The sequence below is a fragment of the Zingiber officinale genome, chromosome 7A (assembly GCF_018446385.1).
Source record: "Zingiber officinale cultivar Zhangliang chromosome 7A, Zo_v1.1, whole genome shotgun sequence".
Taxonomy (NCBI): domain Eukaryota; kingdom Viridiplantae; phylum Streptophyta; class Magnoliopsida; order Zingiberales; family Zingiberaceae; genus Zingiber; species Zingiber officinale.
This window is the reverse complement of record NC_055998.1, coordinates 103,990,837-104,006,288: the sequence shown is the minus strand read 5'-3', so window position 1 is coordinate 104,006,288 and position 15,452 is coordinate 103,990,837. Positions and strand designations below refer to the sequence as shown.

The 15,452-nt window shown below is 37.7% G+C and overlaps 1 long non-coding RNA gene across 1 annotated transcript; it reads right to left on the bottom strand.

Annotated features, from left to right (window-relative positions):
- Positions 1-10,121: 10,121 nt before the first annotated feature.
- Positions 10,122-12,328, bottom strand: LOC122001934. Its single transcript, XR_006117525.1, has 2 exons — positions 12,137-12,328; positions 10,122-10,429 (listed from the first exon to the last, which is right to left on the bottom strand). It is a non-coding gene; the product is annotated as an uncharacterized LOC122001934 (long non-coding RNA).
- Positions 12,329-15,452: the final 3,124 nt, after the last annotated feature.

The window sequence follows — 15,452 nt, the reverse complement described above, 5'->3', positions numbered from 1 at the left end:
GTTTTAAGCTGTTGGTTTCATTGAATGGTGAATGTTGTATTATGAATTCACCTATTCCTAATTCTCCACTTGTATGTTTGTAGGGCAGTCTAAATTACTCCCGAATACCATCCCGTAATGGTGTTTCAGAGTACTTCCCCTGCCAGTAACTAAGTGTGTCATCAAGTGAAGAAGTAACTTAGAGGGTCCGGGTTTTCATTAGAGTATCTCCTGTCACAAAGCCTCCCCTGATTTTATGTCTCTAGATTACGTAGGTCACTTGCGTAGCATATGATTAGGGAAAACTCATTAGGTTAAGTTATAGACTTATTCATACATAGAATTGTTCTCCCTTAGGATATTACATTTCATATAAAAGGATAGTTACCTTAAATACTCAACATTAACCAAGTATCCTAAGGTCATGCCTAGTTATATTGGAACGTACACTCAAAAGACACAACAATTCATGCATCTATTCAATGAAAATTCAGATTCATGCCCAGATATAGACACACAGTAATGTATATAATTCAGAAATTAGATCTACACATACAAAAATATAATCTAGATATATAAATCCATGTTCACTAAGAAAGCCTACTTGCTAGCATTTCATCAAACATAACAAGTGTCATACTAGCTACATCAAATAAGGAAATTGGCAATTCAATAGAGTTTACAACATTTGTGCATTACAATTACTTTCTAAATCCTAGAACAATAGAAATCTACTCCATAATTAAAAGAACTACAATCCAAAGACTCAAATTCATAAGAATTTCAAGAACCCTAAAGAAGGGGAAGAAAACTTATCCTTGATATTAAGTGAATCCCTCATATGACAATCTTGGAGTGTTGATGAGGATAGAGTAGTAGGGCAGCCTTGGATCGCTTAGATGATGCCTCCGAATGCAAGGATTTAACCTTGATCGTCCCTTCTCACCTTGGATCTTCCTCCCCTATGAAGGAGATAAAGTGCTCCTTATATAGAGGTGAGGCACGGGGTGACCGTGGCTGGAGACACGACCAAGCCACTCCCTATGCATCTGCTATGCCATTTGACACCGCTAGAGCCAAATTGGCTCTAGTTCTGGGCACTAGGCCATGCTCTATGGGCACGGTCAGCGCTGTCTTTGGTGTCTAGTCATGCCATATGGCACAACCAAAATAGAGACTGCTTTGTTTTCTCCATCTCGGTCGTGTCGTTTAGCACAACTAGTTCTTCAAACCTACACTTTTTTGACTTTTTGAAGTATAACCATGCCTGGAGATATGACCTAGTCCATTTCTTCTCTAGAGATCGGCACAGGCAGGCTCTTGGTTGTGCTATGAAGCATGACCATGTCTTCACTTGTGCTAGATTTGCTTCCTAGTCATGCCATTTGGCATGGCCCGTATCTTTTCTTGTTCCTTGGTAGTGCCATATAGCATAACCATGTCCAATTTGCTTTTGAAATGGTTGTTACTTGCGCTCCTTGACTTGGATACTCCACTCCTTTGCTTCCCTCACCATGGGAAAGAAATGGCTAGGTCAAAGTTTTTTTTCATGTTGTCTCCTTTTGCTTATTCTAAATCTTTTACCGCTCAAAACTGCTCCTAAAAATGAAAATAGACATCAAACACATCTCTAGACACAAAATAGTAATTATGTAGAAATATCGGTGAAAAAGGGTGTAGAAAATATAGATTATAAACATGAAATATAAGTAGATGTGTGTCAAATAGTGAAAAACAACATATATAATCTTTATGCATCATACCCCTAGACTTAAACCTTTGCTTGTCCTCAAGCAAACTCTATAATCTAGATTCATGAGCTGATAATGAGTATCCCTAGTGATTCTACTCTATTCTATTCTAGAGAAATTAATGAGCATAATAAAAAAAATGATCTACAATAAAGCCCATGATTGTTTCAAGTAAAATTTTGCAGTCTAGAAGCATGTGTAGAGTAAGTGCATCATAATCCTTAGTGAATCAATTTAACTCTATCAAACAATTTCAATAATGTGCATAATTATAAATAGATTTAATTATCCTAAGAATGAGTTCTCTGTGATCAATGCAAATCATTGCCTAAATTTCTCAAGCTTCAATCCCTAGTCTTAGTCAAGTCTGTTGGTTGCTACTCGGAGTTCCATTTTGTTTCCCTTGTATAAAAATTTATACAAGCACAGAACTTTTCCTAGCTACCCATGTGCTCATCAGAAGTTAAACTTGGATTGGAAATAAAACTTAACATTTTTACTCCAAATTCGTTCTTCTGAAATTAAACTTGGATTGGAAACGATACTTAACATTTTTACTCCAAGTTCAACCCATGTGTTCTTCAGAAGTTAAATCATATTACAGAAGTAGATAAAATATCTATTTTAAAGATTGGCTTCCAGGTTAAATATGGTGAGGCACTTGACCTTCTTCGGTATGGGATCATCCACCACTTGCTAGACAAAGTCTTTCAAAGAAATTTAATATTTAATTCCTTACAGTAATCTTAGGTTTAACTATAGAGACCTCAAACAAAGCACAAGATCGAAACACTAAAACGAAGCACAAAATCACTAGCCTCTTATGTTGGTATTTCAGGATCCATACAAAGAACACAAACTAATTAATACAAAGCAGAAACAATTAATTAGTTATATCTTTTTTTCTAACTAAAGACCTCTTGATCTTCTGTTGTATTTCTCTCCTCCTCTTGGATGTCGTGTAGGCGACAATCTACCAAGATGAAATCCACTCAAACCTTCTTCTTTGCTTACAAGTTTCGACCATCCAAAAAATGCCAAAATAAGAAATTTCCTTCTCTTCTTCTTCCCCTCCAAGCAACCGGCCACCAAGTGCTTCTCCTTTTCTTTCAAGTTTTGGCCACCAAGAAGAGATGGGTGCCGACCTTAGAAAGAAGAAAGGGAAAGAAGAAAAAGTGTGCTGCCAGCCTTAGGGAAGAAAACAAAAAAAGGAAAAGAGAAAGAAGAGGGGGTCGGCCACCAAGGAAAAGAGGAGGGAACTAAGGGAGACATCTTTCATGAAGGCACCCTCTATCTCTCTTTTATAATCTTTGGTGAATGCTAAAAAGAAATATTTTAAGACAAAAAATTAAAACTTCCTTTTAATCCTTGTCATGGTCGGCCATGTTGAACCCCATGGTAGTTTTGATGTGATCAACCAAGTTAGTTAGGTCCTGTTGTGTTTGATCCCTGTGTCTGAGTGTGCAGGAGCTTAGGAGCACAGGAGGTCTAGCGGAAGACGCAGCTAGCGAGAAGGAGGGCACGGGAAGGGAGCCGACGGACTCGGTGCGTCCGAAGGACGAGAGAGCTGCGAAAGAGTACTCCGGTGGGCGTGAAGAGCGTGTGCTGCGTTCGAGGGACGTTAAGCCGGGACGGAAGGCTGCTCGAGGAAAATGCCGGAAATTGGGTTCGGGTGAGCCCTATTTTGGTTGGCCACAATCACCCAAAAGATCGGAGTATCGGAAGTTGCAACAAGCTGGAAACGAAGTCAAAAGAGCTGAGCTGCCAGCTTGGAGGCGCCTCCAACCTGACTGGAGGCGCCTCCAGCTTGAAGGCGCCTTCAACCAGGTTGAAGGCGCCTTCAGCCTGAGTGGAGGCGCCTTCAACAGGTCAAAATGACCGTTTTCGTTCGGATAGAGTTCTATCCGCTGACCGAGCTGTGGAGGCGCCTTGAACCTTGTTGGAGGCACCTTGGACCCTCAGGATAGAATTTCCAGAGGCTATTTAAAGGCCCCTGGAGCTAGGAATTCAAGAACAACTCAAGCAATCAATCTGTAAGCAATTCCTAAGCAACTAGTGAGCTTCAAAAGTGTAAAAGGCTTCTCCGCCTTCAGAGAAGGAGATTTTTCTTACTGCGCTCTTTTCTACTGTCCTGGATTAACAACCTCCTTGGTTGTAACCAGGTTAAATCCCTGAGTCGTTTCTGTTTCTATTTCTTTTTCTGTTTCGTTAATTTAGTTGCTATTCTTATTGCTGTTTTAATTCTGAGTTGAAATCCGAGGAGGGTATAGTTTGTTTTTTATTTTCAACAATTCAACCCCCTCTTGCCGGTCTCCGCTGTACTGACAAGTGGTATCAGAGCCTGATCGCCTCAGAAGGACTAACCGCCAACTGAAGCACTACGATCAAGACGATGGCCGGAGCGAACATCCATCCCCCGAAGTTCGACGGAGACTTCCCCACATGGAAGCGCAAAATGGAGGTATTTTTTAAAACGGATTTTGATATTCTTATTACAATGAAATATGGTTTTGCAACGTCGAAAAACAAAGAAGAAAACACATGGAGTAAGAAGGAGCAAGCCGATTTCGTCGCCAACGGAAAGGCAGAGTTCCACCTGCTCAGTGTGCTGCCGCCGCAGGAGGTAAATCGGATCGGAAGCTACGACTCAGCGAAAGATCTCTGGGAGAAATTCCTGGAGCTTCACGAAGGTACTTCCGCGAAGCTAGAAAGCGACATCCTCCGGAACCGATTAACGAACCTCCGGATGAACCAAGGCGAAGGTAGCGCAACTTCAGCGAGAATCAAGGAGCTGATGACAACTAACGAACCTTGGAGAAGAGGTAACCAACCGGGATTCTATCAAACGCGCCCAATGCCTTCCCGAGAACTCAGAGTGGGCCTCCTTAGTAGATGCGACATCTCTAAGGACCTCGAGGTAAGTACGTTAGAACAATTATTTTCCACTTTCGAACTTCACGAGTCTCGAGTTTCAGAACCCAATAGAGCAGAGAAGACAAGTCAAAATATTGCCTTAAAAGCAAAGATGAAGCTCGACCAAACCTCACCGATTTAATCCAAGTGACACTACTAGTAAAACGCTCAATAAGTTTTTCAAGACTAATAAATTTAAACCGCAGCATCATCGAAAGAAGAGGACGGTTCATTGCTATAATCAACGAAGAGGGCACATCAAAGACGACGCCCAAAGCTAAAGAGAAAGGAGAAAGAAACGGAAAAGCCAAAATACAAGAAGCCGAACCCTCCAAACACAAGAATCAAGGCTACTTGGTCGATTCATCAACCTCGAGCCTGACATCAAGAATTCTCGTGGTTAGCGCTATGGCGAACCATCAACAGGAAGAAAACTCAAGCTCGTAGACGAGCATCACGAAGGGGAGAAACCTCAAGAAGAAAGCAAGAAGTGAAGGGGAGCGCCACCGCACTGTAAGTAAGGTACGCAATCTAACCCCAACTCAATCTTTCAAATTTATCAAGTTTCTTTCTAAAGAGTTAGATCAATTAGAAAAAGAGAATGCTGAACTAAAGTTGAACCTAGCAAGAGCATGCCCGTTAGAAATGTATGATCATCTAAAATCAGAAAATAAAAATTTAAAATTAGAAATTGAAAAATTGAAAAATGATGCATGCTTAAAGAAATTTCCAAAGTCAAAAATTAGAATTTATGATAAATTAAATTGGTATATAAGGAAGCATCAAGGTCAACTTAGAAAAATACCAGGAACTATGTACCCCCTAGATTTTTTAATAATCCTGTAGAAAGGAACCTCTATTGGGTTCCAAAATCAGTGCTTAATTAATTTTTCAAAAATTAAAAGCTTAAAGTGAGAAAATTAAACATTGAAATTCTCTATGGAAGCTTTATCTAAGGAAGTGGTTGTTGCTCCAATAACCAAGAAGGCCTAGTGCCTCGCCACGACCTGGAAGCTAAAATATTGAAAGAAAATATTTAATTAACTTTCTGAAAAAGCATTAAACAAAAATTAACTAATGCTTTAAAAGTTTTTAATTCTTTTTAAAATTCTAAAAAGTCATATTGTGAAAATTTAAAAATTTAAAGTTGACTTAGAAATTTTTTTTTTTATTGACTTAGAATTTTTTTTTTTCAAAAATTTGACTTAGAAATTTTTTTTAAAAAAAATTCATTTCTCACTTAGAAATTTTTTTTTGGAAAATCTATTTTAACTTAGCATTTTTTCACTTAGAAAATTTTCAAAAACTTCAATCTTACTTGAAAATTCTTAAGACCACATTTTTGCTGTGATCAAAGGGGGAGAGAAAAGTACAAGTTTAGGGGGAGTTAGATAAATATAAAATTTCTTTTATTATAAATGTTTTCCTTATTTTTATAAAAAGTGTTGCAATTTTACTAATTGCAAAAATTATGTTTAACTTGTTAGTTTAGTAATTTTTCTTTAAAATTACTTTTTATGTCTATTTTAACCCTAACTTGAACTTGGATTCATGCACATCAAAAAGGGGGAGATTGTTGAACCCCATGGCAGTTTTGATATGATCAACCAAGTTAGTTAGATCCTGTTGCGTTTGATCCATGTGTCTGAGTGTGCAGGAGCTTAGGAGCACAGGAAGTCGAGCGGAAAACGCAGCTAGCGAGAAGGAGGGCACGGGAAGGGAGCCGACGGGCTCGGTGCGTCCGAAGGACGAGAGAGCTGCGGAAGAGTACTCCGGTGGGCGTGAAGAGCGTGTGCTGCGTTCGAGGGACGTTAAGCCGGGACGGAAGGCTGCTCGAGGAGAAGGCCGGAAATTGGGTTCGGGTGAGCCCTATTTCGGTTGGCCACAATCACCCAAAAGATCGGAGCATCGGAAGTCGCAACAAGCTGGAAACGAAGTCAAAAGAGCTGAGCTGCCAGCTTGGAGGCGCCTCTAACCTGACTAGAGGCGCCTCCAGCTTGAAGGCGCCTTCAGCCAGGCTGGAGGCGCCTTCAGCCTGATTGGAGGCACCTTCAACAAGTTAAAATGACCGTTTTGCGTTCGGATAGAGTTCTATCCGCTGACCGAGCTGTGGAGGCGCCTTGAACCTTGTTGGAGGCGCCTTGGACCCTCGGGATAGAATTTCCAAAGGCTATTTAAAGGCCCCTGGAGCTAGGAATTCAAGAACAACTCAAGCAATCAACCTGTAAGCAATTCCTAAGCAACTAGTGAGCTTCAAAAGTGTAAAAGGCTTCTCCGCCTTCAGAGAAGGAGATTTTTCTTACTGCGCTCTTTTCTACTGTCCTGGATTAACAACCTCCTTGGTTGTAACCAGGTTAAATCCCTGAGTCGTTTCTGTTTCTATTTCTTTTTCTGTTTCGTTAATTTAGTTGCTATTCTTATTGCTGTTTTAATTCTGAGTTGAAATCTGAGGAGGGTATAGTTTGTTTTTTATTTTCAGCAATTCACCCCTCTCTTGCCGGTCTCCGCTGTACTGACAGGCCACCCCTTGCAAAGGAAAAATTTTAAATAAAAAATAAAATCTTCCATTTTAATTCCTATTGTGGATGACAACAAAAGGAAAGTTTTAAAAATTAAAATCTCACTCTTTTAAAAATTGTAGATAGCTATAAATTAGGAAAGATTTTAAAATTAAAACTTCTCTTTTAAATCATGGTAACAAAAAGAGAAAGTTTTATCAAAATTAAAATTTCCTTTTAAACATTATAGATAATTACAAAAAATAAAAAATTTTAACAAAATTAAAATCTCTTTTTTAATCATTTGTAGATAGCTATAAAAGAAAAGATTTTAAAATTTAAAACTATCTTTTAAAACCATGTGGATGACTTCAAAAAAAGAAAGATTTTAACAAAATAAAATTTTCCTTTTCTCTCTTCTATGGTCGGCCCCTTGCTTGGGCACCAAGCAAGGATGTGGTTGGCCCCTAGCTTGGGTAAGAAGTTGGACTTTGGGTGGATAAAAAGGCTTTTAATAAGAGGCTACAACGGGGACCTAGAGGAGAAATTAATTTTGGTCTCCTGATGAACTTGAGCTTCCTGTGTTCGCCGCGAACACTCAACTCAAGTTCATCAATAATAACTCATACCACTAAAGAGTTATTATTGAACTACCGCGCCAATCCCAAATTACATTATGGACTCCTTCTTATCATGAGTGCATTAATCTCCCTGTGTTTAAGATATCGAATGTCTATTAATTAAATGAGTTACTGACACTTATTTAATTAACATCTAGCTCCAAGAGTAGTATCACTCAAATTCATTGTCATGTTGGAACTAAATCCACCTGTAGAGTTTACATGACAATCCTTATGAGCTCTTCAAGGGAACATCATCAACCTAGATAACTAGGACACAGTTTCCTTTTATAATCAACAACACACCATATAAATAATATTAATCTCAACTTATCGGACCTATTGATTTAATTGAATAAATCTCACCCATTGATACATTAAAGAAATAAATACTAAGTATATGTGCTTGTTATTATATCGGGATTAAGAGTACGCACATCCATAATAACAGAAGTTTTGTTCTTTTATGTCGTTAGTATAAAAAGAACAGTCTCAAATGGTCCTGCTCAATACACTCATAGTATACTAGTGTAATTTTATAGTCAAGATAAACTAATACCAAATTATACTACGTCTGTTCCAATGGTTTATCCCTATCCATCTTAGTCGTGAGCTACTATTTATAATTTATAAGAAACTGATAACATGATCTTCTGTGTGACATCACACACCATGTTATCTACAATATAAATTAAATGGACAATTACATTTAACTTAAATACAGATATTTGACCAATGTGATTCTTATTTTAAACTAAATATTTACAAAAAACTAGGCTTTTAGTATACATCCTAACAAAGTCATCGTTGAACCATTTTTTTTTTAATTCCTAGCAGCTAACACTTCTTGGTTCATCTATCTTAAATCTATCCAAGGTCTAAAGAATATGCTCGATAACAAGAGAAATCTAGTGTTCATTTCCCCAATAACCTAACTCGGTCTCAAAGGGACAAACACCTAGTTTTCGCTCATGACAATAAAAATTTTAATCCCTTATTTCATCAATTATTATTATTATTATTTTACACAATTGCACATTTATAACGATGAAACTAGTGGAATTTTCATTTTTCCAAATACGCTTTAATATTTCAAGCATCAATATAATAACCACGATGTAGTTAAGAAACCACCATGGGAATTCAAGTACTCATCAAGTTTAATGAATTATGACTATTTTCAAAACCTTCAACTATTAAAATAAGGCAGTGTATATGTAAGGATCTAGAGTGCTAAACACTCATAAAGCACAGTGAAAAATTTACTAGATCCTCTTCAAAATATCCATGTGAAGGAAAAACTTTCATATACTAAGTTTGATTAGAGGTTATACCTTTGATGTGTGCACACGAACTCCTGACAACTAGGATCACAACATGATCAAGCATCATGCCTCTTCAGTATCCATATGACCAAACCTTTGTTTGTCTCACAAAATCACAAAGTGGAGAAAGAAACAACCTTTAGTTGTGCTAGCAATCAAAAGGTGAATTTCGGCCAAAAGAAGGAAGAAGAATAGGAGGAGGAATCTCAATGGACACAATAAGTTTTTATCTCATGAAAATTTCATTCATAAATAATATTTATATCCATCTAAGGAATACCAAAGGGTTTTACCCTAAGGTCTTCCTCTCTTCAATCTAATGGTTTAAAATTGACTATTCAATTCAATAGTTCAGAATTGACCATTTATCTTCCTTGATGAACTCAAGTTCACCTAATGAGCTCAAGTTCACCTAATGAGTTTAACTCATTGAACCTTATTAATCCCAATTGACTCCATGAACATCAATATAAATTGACTCCATGAATCTAATTCAAATTAGACTCAATCTAATAATTAGATCAAATTGAGTCAAATTTGGATTAGATATAATTCAATGACACATCATATGACCCCATCTCCAATGTTCCATTTGCTTTTGCCCTTCGGCACCATCAAAGTGGTACTAGACTTTGCCTTCTTAAGGTTGAGTTCAGTAGTTCTCAACATACTTAACATCTCAGGTAATGGTTTGTTAATTTCATTCATGTTATAATTCATGTTAAATTGACTATAGCTCTCAGGCAATAACAGCAGAATAATATTAGTGGCTAATTCTTGGCTTAGTGAAAATCCCAACTTTCGTAGATTCTCCACATACCTGATCATTTTGAGCACATTAGGCCCTACGAGACTTCCTTCTTGCATCCTACATTGAAATAGAGCCTTAGAGATCTCAAATCTCTCATACCTTGATTGTCCTTGATATAGTTGTCTGATATATTCAACCATATCATAGACATCCATGTTCTCATATCGCTTCTGAAGCTCAGAGTTTATGATGACAAGTATAAGACATGATACATGAAACAACCCTAGATCCAAGAAAATTTTTTTTATTTAAATTTCAAGGGATAACAACCGGTATAAAAGCATAGTAGCGGTTTCATACCACCTCAATCACTAGTAACGTCACAATCAAACAGCCACTGCAGAAATATAAAGGAAATATACGCTAAACCATGTTCTATAGGAGCAGTCTCAAACATAACCAAGCCTACACAACACTCCTGGGGCCCTGGACAGTAGCACGCGTCCATCTCATCTTCTCGATTACATCATCCGCTAACCCTTTGCCCCATCCTGGGAAATGTCTCCCTCATCTGTATGTAGTCATCATGAGTCTATATCCCAGCAAGTACAAACCATTATAAAAGCTATGACATTCATAAATCATAATTAATTGGAACATTAACAAATCTAGATTAATAGCTTAACTACCAGATCAGAGGAAAGGGATATGCAGTAGATGAATGAAAACCTACATAGCTAATTAGAGTGTATATGTCACACTGTGGGGAGCACTATTTGAGCCAGTCTATCAATCCATACCATGATTCTAGAGGTACCTCCTAGGAAAACAAGCAGTCATTTAGCCCAAGCTAACATAAATTACAATATCAGTCATAAATTATAACACCAGTCCTGTTTGGAAGGGCCCTCCCCGGAGCTCATCCCGAGACACCCAACTCGTACTGTCACCACATATGTTCATATACATCTAGTTAATCTTTTACGGAATTCTACCCTTTTTCCTATCTTCTTTTGTTGTACTTAAATACAAAGAACTACAATATCTAAGTAAATAAAGAAAATAACAATTAGTTCCCAACTACGAAAGAACTAAGTTTCAATAGTAAAAACTATCATATCATTGCAATTGACACTACATGAACCCCTACTATGTTAGAGCCCTTCTCAAGTGAAAGAAACTAGCAGAACAATCCGCATAATGCCAAGGAAAATAAAAGTGAGGTAAATAATTCTTTCAGTACTAAAGTCATCCGTCAATGATAGAAATTGACATAACATTTCATCTGATATCAAAGGAATTATAAGTGAAACAACTACTTCTACCAGTATTAGAAACCATTCATCCAGTATAGGAGGCCATTCATCAGTAATAGAAGATTACTATAACATTCCAGCAGTAATAAGTACCAAATGTCATTTATAGAACCTAACCTTAGCATTCAAATGGATCACATTTAACTACACTATTTTATAGCACCCGGGCACTCACCCTTGCACCTCCTACTTCATGCATTAAAGTACATCTTGCCATATACATTAAGAATTCCGAAAGAACAGTTCCAACTACCAAAAGAAAATAATCAAATCACTAACCCATCTCTAATAACAGCAGACTCTAGCAACCGAACAACATTACACCAATTCACAGGTATCTACTAAAACAAAGAACATCAACAAAATTCCCAATCGGTCACAACTCCTAAAATCCAAAGAATCCACCCATCAGAGCTAACACAAGTAACAGAAAAGACAAATCCTCTAAAACCGACCCTAAATCTATAGACCACAGTAAGCAAAAGCATCAAAGCAAACCACCTATACCAAGAACAATCAATGAATCCGAACATAAGAGAGATCCAGAAGCGGAGAGGAAAGATCTCAAGTCAAGAGCTCAAATCAACGAGGCACAACAGAGCCATCTTGCAATCAACCTTCAGTTATCCAAAACCAAATTCATTCGCGTACCGGAAGACACACCAAAGTCAGAAATCCCCAGGCATACATAGGAGCAGGGAATCCTTGCAGTAACTCCGACGAAATCCCACAAACCAAAACCGAACAGTCAACGCAAGAACTCAAATCAATCTTGTAGAACCCATTAGACCAAATATTCCTGCGAAAACTTCAAAATCCACCGCAGAAATCCAAGAGAAAGAGCGGAAATACAAGGTCAAGCAAGAATGTACAAGAACATCTCCAATCCCCAAATCACAGTTCAAATCAAGCCGATCACCATCTCAATCAAACCTAAAAACCTCACCTATCACCTATCCATACCTATCGAATCTCATACTCACATAATCGGAGTGTACTTGTCTTTCTCCTTTGTTGTCGCTGCCGAACTGCACCGTGCGATGCTTGGCCGGAGCTCAGTCACGATGGATCATCGCTCTGGTGCCCTGGCGAAGCCGATGAGGCAGAGACGGCACTTGGCAGAGACGGCGCTTTTCCTCCGAGAGCAGCGAGTGAGGAAAGGAAATGACTCGGCACAGTGAACTAGGTTTAGTTTATATATATATACTTGTTTAATTTTTAACTCCTTAGGCTAATTAAGATTAATCCCTTCCTTAATTAAAGTATCTCCCTCATGCTTCCATTAAGTTTCATATTTTTATCCTATTATGTTGTACCAGTTTATTTTAAAATTTCGATAGAAATTTCTTTGATTTTGTAAAACATTATCCAAATTAAATCCCTTAATTGGTGCTTGTGTGTTCTTAGATCATTTTTGTTGAACCCCAGTTAGGCTAGGTACTGTTTGTTTTTTATCTTGTGTCTAAGTGTGCAGGAGCTTAGGAACGCAGGAAGTCGAGCGGAAGACGTAGCTAGCGGGAAGGACGGCACGGGAAGGATGCCGACGGGCTCGGTGCGTCCGAAGGATGAGAGAGCTGCGAAAGAGTACGCCGGAGGGCGAGAAGAACGTGCGCAACGTTCGAGAGACATAAAGCCGGGTCGGACGCTTGCTTAAGGAGAAGGCCGAAAATTGGGTTCGGGTGAGCCTATTTCGATTGGCTGGAATCACCCAAGCAATCAGAGCTTCGGAAGAAGAAGAAAAAGAGAAGCTGGAAACTATTTATACCATGCAAGCATGAAGCTATTTATACCAACCTTGAAGGCGCCTTCATTGCTTGTTGAAGGCGCCTTCAACCAGGTCAAAGTGACCGTTTGCAATCGGATAGAGTTCTATCTGATTATCCAAGCTGGAGACGCCCTCAAGCCTATTAGAGGTGCCCTCAACCCTCGAGATAGACTTTCCAGGAGCTATATAAAGTTCCCTAGAGCTAGAAATTATTCAATCAACTCTGTAAACAATTCATAGCAAATTGTAAGAGCTTTTAGTGTATAAAAGGCTTCTCCTCCTTCATAGAAGGAGACTTTCTTAGTACGCTCGTTCAACCGCCTTAGATTAACAACCTTCTTGGTTGTAATCAAGTTAACTTCTGGTCTCTTTTTACTTCTACCTTTTATTTTATAATTGTTGCTATTATTTTAGAGTTGAAAGTCTTGAGGAGGGTATACTTTTATTTTGTAGGTAATTCACCCCCCCCCCCTCTTGCTAGCCCCGCCACCAACAAGTGGTATCAGAGCCAAGACGCTTTAGGAGGACTAATTGCTAATCGAAGCAAAGATAATGGTCGGACTAAGCATCTACCTGCAGAAATTCGAAGGGGATTCGCTACTTGGAAAAAGCGAATGCAGGTATTTTTTACAACAAATTTTGAATTAATGTTAATAATGGAATTTGGATTTACAACTCCAGAAAGAAAAGAGAAATACCACAAGACGAAAAAGGAGCAGGTCGACTTTGTAGCAAACAACAAAGCAGAGTACCATCTGTTGAGCATTCTCCCGCCACAAGAAGTCAACAGGATCGACAACTATGATTCCACGAAGGAACTATGAGAGAAGTTCCTCGAGCTGCACGAAGGGGCATCCGAAGCCAAGCTTAAGCTTGCTAGACGGGATCTACTTCGCAATCAGCTCACTAGCCTGCGACTTGGGGAAGATGAGACAGTTGCACATCTGCACTCAAGAATTAAAGAAATCATCGCCGAACTTTCGAATCTCGGAGAAAAAGTAAGTAACCAGATTCGCTCAGGTACACATTAAATTCTTTTCCTAGAAATACAAAATGGGCATCACTAGTAGATGCCTTTTATATTTCGAAAGATTTAGAAAAAAAGTACATTAGAAGAATTCTTTTCCACATTTGAAGTGCATGAATCAAGATGTGTAGGTACGAAGTAGTCCAAGAACAATGTCGCCCTCAAAGCATCGAGAGACGAACCTGAGTCAGAGTCTTCTCTCGACGACGAGGAAATGGTAATGATGGTAAGACAATTTAAGAAGTTAAATAATTCTAGAAAAACTAACCATCCGTAGGGTAGAAAGAAAAGGACGATCCGCTGCTACCATTGCGACGAAGAAGAGCACGTCATGGACAACTACCCCAAGATAAAGAACAAGGACAAGGAAAAAGGTAAGAATTTTATCCAAATGCGCAAAGTCCTAAAGGCGATGTGGGACGATACGTCGTCCGAATCAAAAGTCGAGACCTTCTCAGGATTAGCACTGATAGCCAACCATCTTTTCGAAGAAACCAGCTCAGAGATGAGCATAGATGAAGGGGGAGGTTCATCAGAAGAAGAAAGTTGCGATGAAGGGGGAGCATCAGAGATAGCGGTAAGTCAAGTACGTAATCTAACTCCAAAGTAGTCTTTTCAATTTATAAAAGTGAGAAGACTTAGTTAAATTAGAAAAAGAGAATAATGAGTTGAAGTTAAACTTAGCAAAAGTATGCCCACTAGAAATGTATGATAATTTAAAATTAGAAAATGAAAAATTAAAAATTGAAATTGAGAAATTGAAAAATAATCATGCATGCTTAAATAAATTTCCAAAAACAAAACTAAAAATTTATGGAAAATTAAATTGATATATTAGAAAACATCAGGGACAACTTAGAAAAGTTCCTAGAAACTATGTACCTCCTAAGTTTCTGATTAATCCAGTAGGAAGGAACCTTTACTAGATTCTAAAATCTTTTCTAGACTAATTTTTTTTTTAAAAGTAAAGCTTTCAGTGAGATAAATTAAACAGTTAATTTCTTTTGAGGCTTTGTCTAAGGAAGTGGTTGTTGCTCCAATAACCAAGAAAACTTAGTGCCTCACCACGACCTAGAAGTCAAAATATTGAAATGAAATATTTAATTAAATTTCTGGTAAAGCATTAAGATTAAATAATGCTTTAAATTTTTTTTTGGAAATTAGTCAAAAATATTCATACTTAGAAAAATATTTTGCGTAAAATTTTTTTCAGTTATAAAAATTCTCAAAAATATTTTTTTTTGCAAAAGTTAAAAAAAATTGTTCTCTAAAATTAGAATTTTTTTTTACTTAAAAAATTCTTAAAGATTATTCTGACTTAGAATTTTTTTTTAAAAAAAAAGAGTTATATTACCTTAGTTTTTTGTTATGATCAAAAGGGGAGAGATAGGTACAAGTTGAGGGGAGTTAGGGGAATTAAGAATTTTAAAAATGTTTTTAATTTAAGTTGCAAATTATATTCTTGCAACCATTTTTTGCTTAAAATGTTAGTTTAGTAATTTCGTTA